The following is an 8,514-nucleotide window of genomic DNA, read 5'->3' as shown; positions in this document are numbered from 1 at the left end:
ACCTGATGACAGCAGGAGACAGAGGAAAAGTAATTCCCTATAGTAATCATTTAACAAGGATTCATATTGTTAAGTTTTGTTTTTTATATTCTTCATTTGTGTTTGACACTTAAATCTTTTAAGATAAGAACATAATCCATAATGAAATAATATTGACTGAGAGCAGAATCTACATACTGCAATGATAGGAGATCCTCAACTATTGGAAACAAATCTGATCATACAGCAATTTCAGAAATACAAACAATTTAAAAAGTACATTTTAATAGGCAATGCAAAAGTCTTTCTATATGTCTTAGATATCAGCACTGTATAAAACTCTAATAAAACAGTTTATGAGCATTTTTAAGGCATAGGAAAGGTTTTCCTGGGAGTTATTAATTATTATCCTATCTGCTCTCATTACATCATGTTTTTACACAGCTGATTATTTGGGAAAATTCAGGTTGAAATGTTTACTAACTTTTACAGTGGGTCAAGATATGAAACGTAATTCAGGTTTCATGTTCATAGTTTTTAAAGTTGTATACTAACTTATGTACTAATATATAATTATATCGTCTTAGCATTTTTATTAATGGAAATAATACGAAAAGTATGTGGGATATTGGTACACATATCTATATTTATGAATTTTTACTTTAACATCCTAATATATTAAATAGTCCTAAAATATCATCCTTTTAGATTTTAATTTTATATAGGCCTACCTTATGTTTGAAGACTCTCATCTCTACATTCCTGATTCTATTGACTAGCAAGATGTTGTCATGTTCCATCTTCTAAGACATACCAGAGTGCATGCCATTTATTTGCTTTGACAACAGTTTGAAATTCTTCTGTTCTTTTGCACAGCAACTTCTAAAATACTTGAATTATACTCTAAATGCATTAAGAAATGTAAATGTACAGTTTAGGATCATCTTTTCTCTAGTAGAATTAGAGTTCAAACAAGTATATTTTAAGGACAACATAAAATTCCAATGAGAATATACAGTTTTAACACAGGGTCAAACATCTAAGACAGCTAAGGTGTACACCACAGTGGCAAGCTTCCAGATACCCAAAAAGGACTCTGATTTTTATAAGGATATCTGTAAGTTTAATGAAAATAAATAAATGTCTGAAGTTTATAAAAAATGTATGTCTTTGTATTTGCCTTAAATATTTCTTACTGGGCTAAATTTACCATCAATTAAACTCTCATAAGTACTTATTGTATCCTTTGGTAAGATAGAGGAGAATATGATCAAAGTAGTATTTCAAAATTCAAACTTTAATAAGAACACAAATGATTTTTCTTCTCTTTTTAAAGTCTCACATTACTTAAGTGAAATGTGGTTAGCTATGCATTAAAATTTGCATCTTGTAGGGTAGAGCAATATTTTATGTATTCATTCATATGTTCATCCATGCGGTTCTTCATTCGCCATCTAATTTTACCTCACATTTGTACAAAACAGTATCAAGGACTAAATACAAGAATAGAGATAGTATTATCCTGTCACTCTAAGTGTGAAATCTTTACATCTGGCTGGTGTAGAAGAGAGAAAAATATTTTAAATTGCTCATCTCTGTAAAGGAAGGTGGTACATATAACACTCATGTATGTCCTATTTTATTTAGTACTCTTGGCTGGATTTCAGTAGAATTTTCAGTAAAGTGGTAGGACCTTCAGTTAAGCAATTATAGCAAAGAAGACATCAACAAAGCCTACTAAATCATTGCTCTTATTTGTAAACATTTAAGTAGCTGAGCACAAGCTTCACTAATACCACATCTGCATACTACTGAGCATGCTCCTTTCTCTGCTTTGGCTGCTAATGAATAAAACTCAGTTTTATAGATCCTCCTTTTCTTCCTTCTTCTTTTTTTTCATTAGTTTCTCCCTAGAGACATACTCATACCCATACCATTTCCACAATCGGTTTTCCTTGATGTCAGTGTGTATATTACTAATAAAGAAATCCAAGAAAAAAAAGAAATTATTACATTTCCCATACTGTCACACTTCTTGCCACCTCTCTTGTACTCCAAACTCCTCCAAATCCCTTTTTGTGATTTCTCTGGGTTACATACCGAAGGATGAACTCATAGGCCATATATATTTTAAAACTCTGTTCTTCATTTAGTCAACAAATATTTACCTAGTGTCTATTGTTATTAAGGCTATGTATTAGAAATAATGGGAAGAAAGATCGTAATGTGGCTATTCTAGAAACAAGATAGGATCCATGAAACTCAGAAGTTTGATCAGAATGTATTTCCTATGCCTGTGCAAAATATGGTCCTAGACATTGGGCTGCGAAAGACCTTGAATACAGTCTGTATTCTCAAGTACTTACAATATAATTTAAAAGCCAGAATTCTTGGCACAAACAGGCAGAGTTACTGAAGGACACTTAGGGTAAAATATTCCTACATACCCAAATCAGCACAGAGTAAATAGTGTGCATAAGTATTTGGCAGAATATTCACAATTTAGCTCACTGTATCAAGAAGGCCTACTGGAAGAAGGAAATCTGAAAGTAAATTTTGATGCTCATGAGAGATGTGTATTTTGAGAAGATAAAAGAAGAACCACAGTGATTTGTACAAAATGGAAATTAGCAAACTGCATATATTGAAGGATAAAGTATTTGCTTGGTTGCAACTAAAGATGCTTGCTGAGAGCAGTAGTTCTCAAAGTGTAGGTTGATGAGTGAGCATATCAGAATTACCTCAGGAGCTTTTTCTAACTGACTACACATTGCCTTCTCTCTCTCTTCACTTTCTGTTTGCAATATTTCTTTCCATTATTCTATGATGCCCCTTGCAGTGGACATGAGAGTAGAGCTGTGCATGTTGCAGTTGGGATAGGCAGAGAGTAGTCTGCAGAAAAGTTTCCCAGAATCAATATGTTTACCCTCCCTTCTTTAAGACACAGTGATTTGTCGAGATGGTAACTTACTCCTTTGAAATGGTATGGGCATAGTGAATGTGGTGTCTCCTCAGAACTGGGGAGCCATGTTTGAATTAACATGAGATGAGGGATGATTTACTGTCAAACTCAAACCTGGTTCATTTAACAAATAAAACATTAGCAACTAGGTTTTATATGTTGTTCAGCATTCCACACTATATCTTAGCTATTTTGAACCTTGAAATTAAACCTTTTTTAATTTCATTTGTGCAGTAATGCATTATGCAAACTGTCACTTATTTGATAAAGATATTAGTAAATAAAATCCATATATATATATATATATTCATTTGAGCAATGTTCAGTATCAGTTATCCACATTTATAAAGAGAGAATAGTATATGATCCAAATTAAGGAGCAATTTCTGTATCATTTATCCTATTAAAATTCAAATCTTAAACAGAGAACAATATTGTAGCTAATCAAAAATGTTTTAAACTGCATATGTTTGGCTCTGGAATAGTCATAGCTCTGGGATGTATTATATGATACATTACAGTCAATTTTTAATAAATTTTATTAGATAAATATTAATAATTGGGTTTCTTAAATGAATTCTGGCATGAGGCTCAGGAGAAAGTTATGTTAACATGGCCCAAAAATTAACTAGGGGGTAATGAAGAGTTATTATTTGTACAGGAAAAACTACTAATTAAAAAAAGAAAGAAAAAGGAGACTTCATAATTCATTTTGCACATCTATACCATGAATTAAGCTAAATTTTTAATATGCATTGTTACTACAGTATATCCTTGGAATTTCTTTTGCATTCAAAATTGCTTTTAATTGTAGTTGATTTAGTTTCTGTTAAGGCTTGATTTCACGTCCAATAACTATGTTAACAGATAAGTAGAGTGGCTTGGAATCATGTTGAAAAATACAGTGTGGGGCCGGCCCGGTGGTACAGCAGTCAAGTTCGCACGTTCCACTTCGGCTGCCCGGGATTCACCAGTTCGGATCCCAGGTGCGGACCTAGCACTGCTTGTCAAGCCATGCTGTGGCAGGCGTCCCACATATAAAGTAGAGGAAGATGGGCACAGATGTTAGCCCAGGGCCAGTCTTCCTCAGCAAAACCAGGAGGATTGGTGACAGATGTTAGCTCAGGGCTGATCTTCTCAAAAAAAAAAAATTTCAAGAAAATACGGTGAACCTACTATGGGGTTTAAACTCTTCCAAAGATAGAACACCAAAAGGTTAATATGAAAATCTAGTTCAAACTTTCTCCATAAAGCCTTTATCGGGTGGTCCTCAGAAAGGGAGAGGATTTGCATTTTTTTCCCCTTCTCTTTCCATCGTCCTTGTTGAGGAAGGCTTCCTGAAGGAAGAGTGAGAGATTCCTGGGCCTCATTCCACAGGCAGGTTATTTATACCTGTGAACATCTTCTATACTCACCTCCTTTTTATTGCCAGTTAGAAAAGTAAAGCATCTAATGAACTGTTCATTAGAAATAGAGGAACAGATTTCACTTTTGAATCCAAATCTGGTGAAGAAGAGCACAAGTAGGAAAAAAAAAATCCCAACTCAATTTAATACATATAAAATGTCCAATTTAGATAGACTTTAAGGGTTTCTTTTTTTTCCCAATTACAGTATATGGTTAATAGTTTACATATTGACAGACTTGTTTGCATTATAAAGCTATTTACCAGAAGCCAAAAAAAGAAGAAGAGGAAGACATTTTAAAATAAATTGTTTTACCAGAATCCGGTGGGAAAAATCTTAGAATTCTAAGCAACAACATAACAGCTGAATAGTCAGAAAGTTTACATTGTAAATAAAGAAAAACTACTGAAAATGTGTGGATTCCAGTAAGAGGATGTGGTCTTAATACAAATATTTCACATTTGTATTTTAATTTTGATTAAGCCAATATTTTGGATGCCATGGCAAAGACAAAGGGCATTTCAGAGAAGGAAAAGCAAGGCTTTGAGATTTTAAAGATAGGGTACATATTTTTAAAGCATATGCTGATTCTCGATTTGCAGAAGTGGTTCCAGTTTTATTATTATAGGTTCTTATTTTTTTCATCAGACTTATAAATGGTTTCACAATGAAGGGAGATATGCTGAACTATTTTCTCAGCCTAAGCACAAAGATAAGTGAACTGGACATTTTGTCACTGGGTGCGAGGACTCTCATCAATCCTTGATCTCGCCTTGGCACCTAATTTGAGCTCTGTGAATGTGCCCTTAGTCACAAGAATATCTTGGTATTGAGTCCGAAACAGAAGTAGAAGCAGAGCTGTCAGGAATCATGAAAGGAAGAGGGCCAGGAAGGAGAAGAGAACTTCTTTCCTTCCCTCCATACAATTGGATGAAATCTTTGCTTCAGCATCTTTTTCCAGAGACCCCAGGTTAGGAAAGTTATGCACTTTTTTTTAAATACTACCAAAAATCATGCCGTCTCCTATCATGTAAATAAACCCTAAACCTAAAAATTTGAAGTAAAATACGCAAATGTTTGTAGTCAAAAGCACAAAAGCCCTGTATTCACATATAAGACAGTTTTGGAAATGTGGTACCTTTCATCATCAAGAGAACAGCCTGCTAATTGTTATAATTGAATGAAAATAAAGCATTCAGGTTTGTTTTTACTGGTCATTAGCACACTTTTTTTAATCAAGTTTGTTTGATTTTGATACAGTTTAATACATAGCAAACTCTATCAATTCACTGTGCTACTCATTTTATAAACAAGTAGATGGACTAAATATGCTAAAGAAACATTTAATTAGGCCTTTTTGTCCTGGGTGGTAATGAGGAATGCCTTCTTTTTACTAATGCTCATCCGTGTATAATTGTTCAAAGATATTGTAGGAGTTGGGTCAACCATAAATTTATTATAATGCCTCCTTGGCTATATATATTTTAAGTTCACCACAAGTATTTTCTATTAGAATTTTAAAATCATATGAAAATTCATTTATATCGATGCAGTAGAGAGGAAACGATACATATTCACAAATTACATGTATCTTATTTTCATGAACAAATATTATCAGACTCAGAGAAGCCAGCCAAACCATTGCTTCTGCACAAACACAACCCCTGATGTGCACCTGCTTTCTTGATAGGAAAAGTCGTCTACTTCGATTCAGACTTTGTAAAAGCATAGTAAAAATGGTCATCTCTGTTGATTCTTATTACTACTGTTATTATACATTTTAAATGAGGGATGATATTAAAAGAAGTAAAGTAGGATGATGAATGTCCTAACAGGCCCTTACTCCTTTTATATTTACCTTCAAGATTTCACTTTTTCTACATACCTAGATAAATTACAAAGGTCTTGTCAAATTAATAAAGCTACTGAAATTGTTTCCACCTGTAAAATTTATTCTAGAAGTAGAAAAATGAAAAAGGAGCACTTGTTTTTCATTTGACTTACATTGTGTATTTATAAGATTAGTTTCTTTACTTTGAGGATTTAACTTAAATCACAAGTTGATTGAGATTTGTCTCCTATGACTTAAATAATAAAATGACACAAATTGGAATATAAGAGAACTTTTAAATTCAGAAATATTAATTACAGGGTTACTTTTTACATGTGAATATTCCCAAAGTGAAGACTCATAATTTCATCCAGCTTCATTTGGATGGTAGCTAGACAGAAGCAAGAAAAATAAATCCATAAAACTAAAATTGTTATACATGTGAGAAAAAATGAATAATTTACATGTAAGTATAATCCAGCATATACAAACTATATACATGTATATACAGTGTATATACATATATAATAGTGCTATTATAATTACACACACACAATTGCCCAATTACACGTTATTGCTCCTATTACTTTTAAAAGGCCTATAATATATTAAACAAAATATTTATATGGTGAAATTACTGATAGTTGTTTATGTTCTGTTCACCTGAATTTTCACAGTTGAGGATTTTGAGCTAAGTATAAATTATAAATGTCTAAGCTCAAATTAAACTAGCTCAAGTCATTTAAGATGGAGTGTCCTTTTATTACCATTTCCATTCATATTGTCTTGAATCGTTATATGTCTCACATTTTGTGAAGCATTTCATCAATGTTTCCTTTGTCATAGACATTTTTAAAAAGTGTGACATTTATTGGCTTAGACAACATAATTGCAAAAGGACAGGACTGTATGAACCATGAATTTACATGAAATGTATCTAAATAATTTGTCACAATGGTTAAAGTCCCTATGTTCTGCAATTGCATTATCAATTAAACCCAGATATTCTTTTCAGATATCAAGAGTTTAAAACCAACATTCCTGGGTAAGAATAAAACAACTTTTCAATCTCAGTCATTAAGCTTTCTTTGTAATCTCTCTTTCTGAACTTTTATTTAAAATATGGTGATCATCATCTTTATTTTTTTTTAGTGTTTTGCAATTAGATGAAATAATATAGCTTTTAAAATAAAAACATGAATGCATCCACATAAATAATACTGTATATGATAAATAATATGTTAAAACTATTACTAAATCAAACAAATATTTCACTTTTTGTTATTTTCCACTCACTATCTCATAAAGGGACAATACATTTTATTTTCAAATATTATTACTGTCATTTTTAATAAAATAGCAATGAATAATAGCAAATATATGTCAGATCTGAGTCTGCTTCAGTTGAATTAATCATAACTATGAAGTGAATTAGTAATCTTTCTCTCAAAAATAATCATTTTACTACAGCAAAAACATAGATCACATCCTAATCATAGTATCTATATTAATACTCACAGTACTTTAAGAAAACATATCTGGTATTATAAATTAAAGCTAACTTAAGTAATTCTAATGCACAGCTGAAACAAGGGGCCTAGCCAAGGAGGTAGAAACTCCATGGAAGCAAAGACTTATCTCCTTTAATACAAAATTACATTCCCATATAAATTTATTTTCACTAAAGTTATTTCTCATAAAGAGCAAAATTATGACCTATATTTAAGACAAGACAGTCTTACTTTCTGTATTTAATAAATAAAATATAAACATTTTAATTATCAAGTTATATTGTAATTTGATATGGTTTCTGGACACTCATTTTTCAATGTCAGAAGCACCAGGATTATTAGGGATTGTACTTTGATGTGATTTGTATAATATGCCATGTTACGAATATGTGCATGGTTATCAAGGAAGTCATTACCGTCAGAAGGATCTAGCTTTGCACTTTCAGTTTTTATTATGCACATGCTTTCTACTATTCACTAAAATATTTGATTAGGAGGAAAGGGGACATGATAAATCACTAGTTTAGAGGGATTCCCATAGATGAGGTTTTAAAACACTTAAAGGTTACTACTGACTTTCTGTGCCTTAAAAAAAGATTTCAAGTGAAGGAGGGAGAGATGATTAGAAATAATAAGAAAAATGAGATAACTATGAAGAAGGTGACTTATGGGAAAGGAAAAGGAAATGGAGAATAAACCAACAGAGAAGAACAACACCTATTTAATAGTGGGTCTGATCCTCTTGCATGAGAAGAGCTGCGTTTTAGTATTATATGTAGAGAAATAGTGAATCATGTCTACAGGCTTTTCTTCATCTGAAGTAAT

Source organism: Equus asinus, chromosome 5, assembly GCF_041296235.1.
Source record: "Equus asinus isolate D_3611 breed Donkey chromosome 5, EquAss-T2T_v2, whole genome shotgun sequence".
In the NCBI taxonomy this organism is placed as follows: domain Eukaryota; kingdom Metazoa; phylum Chordata; class Mammalia; order Perissodactyla; family Equidae; genus Equus; species Equus asinus.
Note: the sequence above shows the minus strand (reverse complement) of the source record.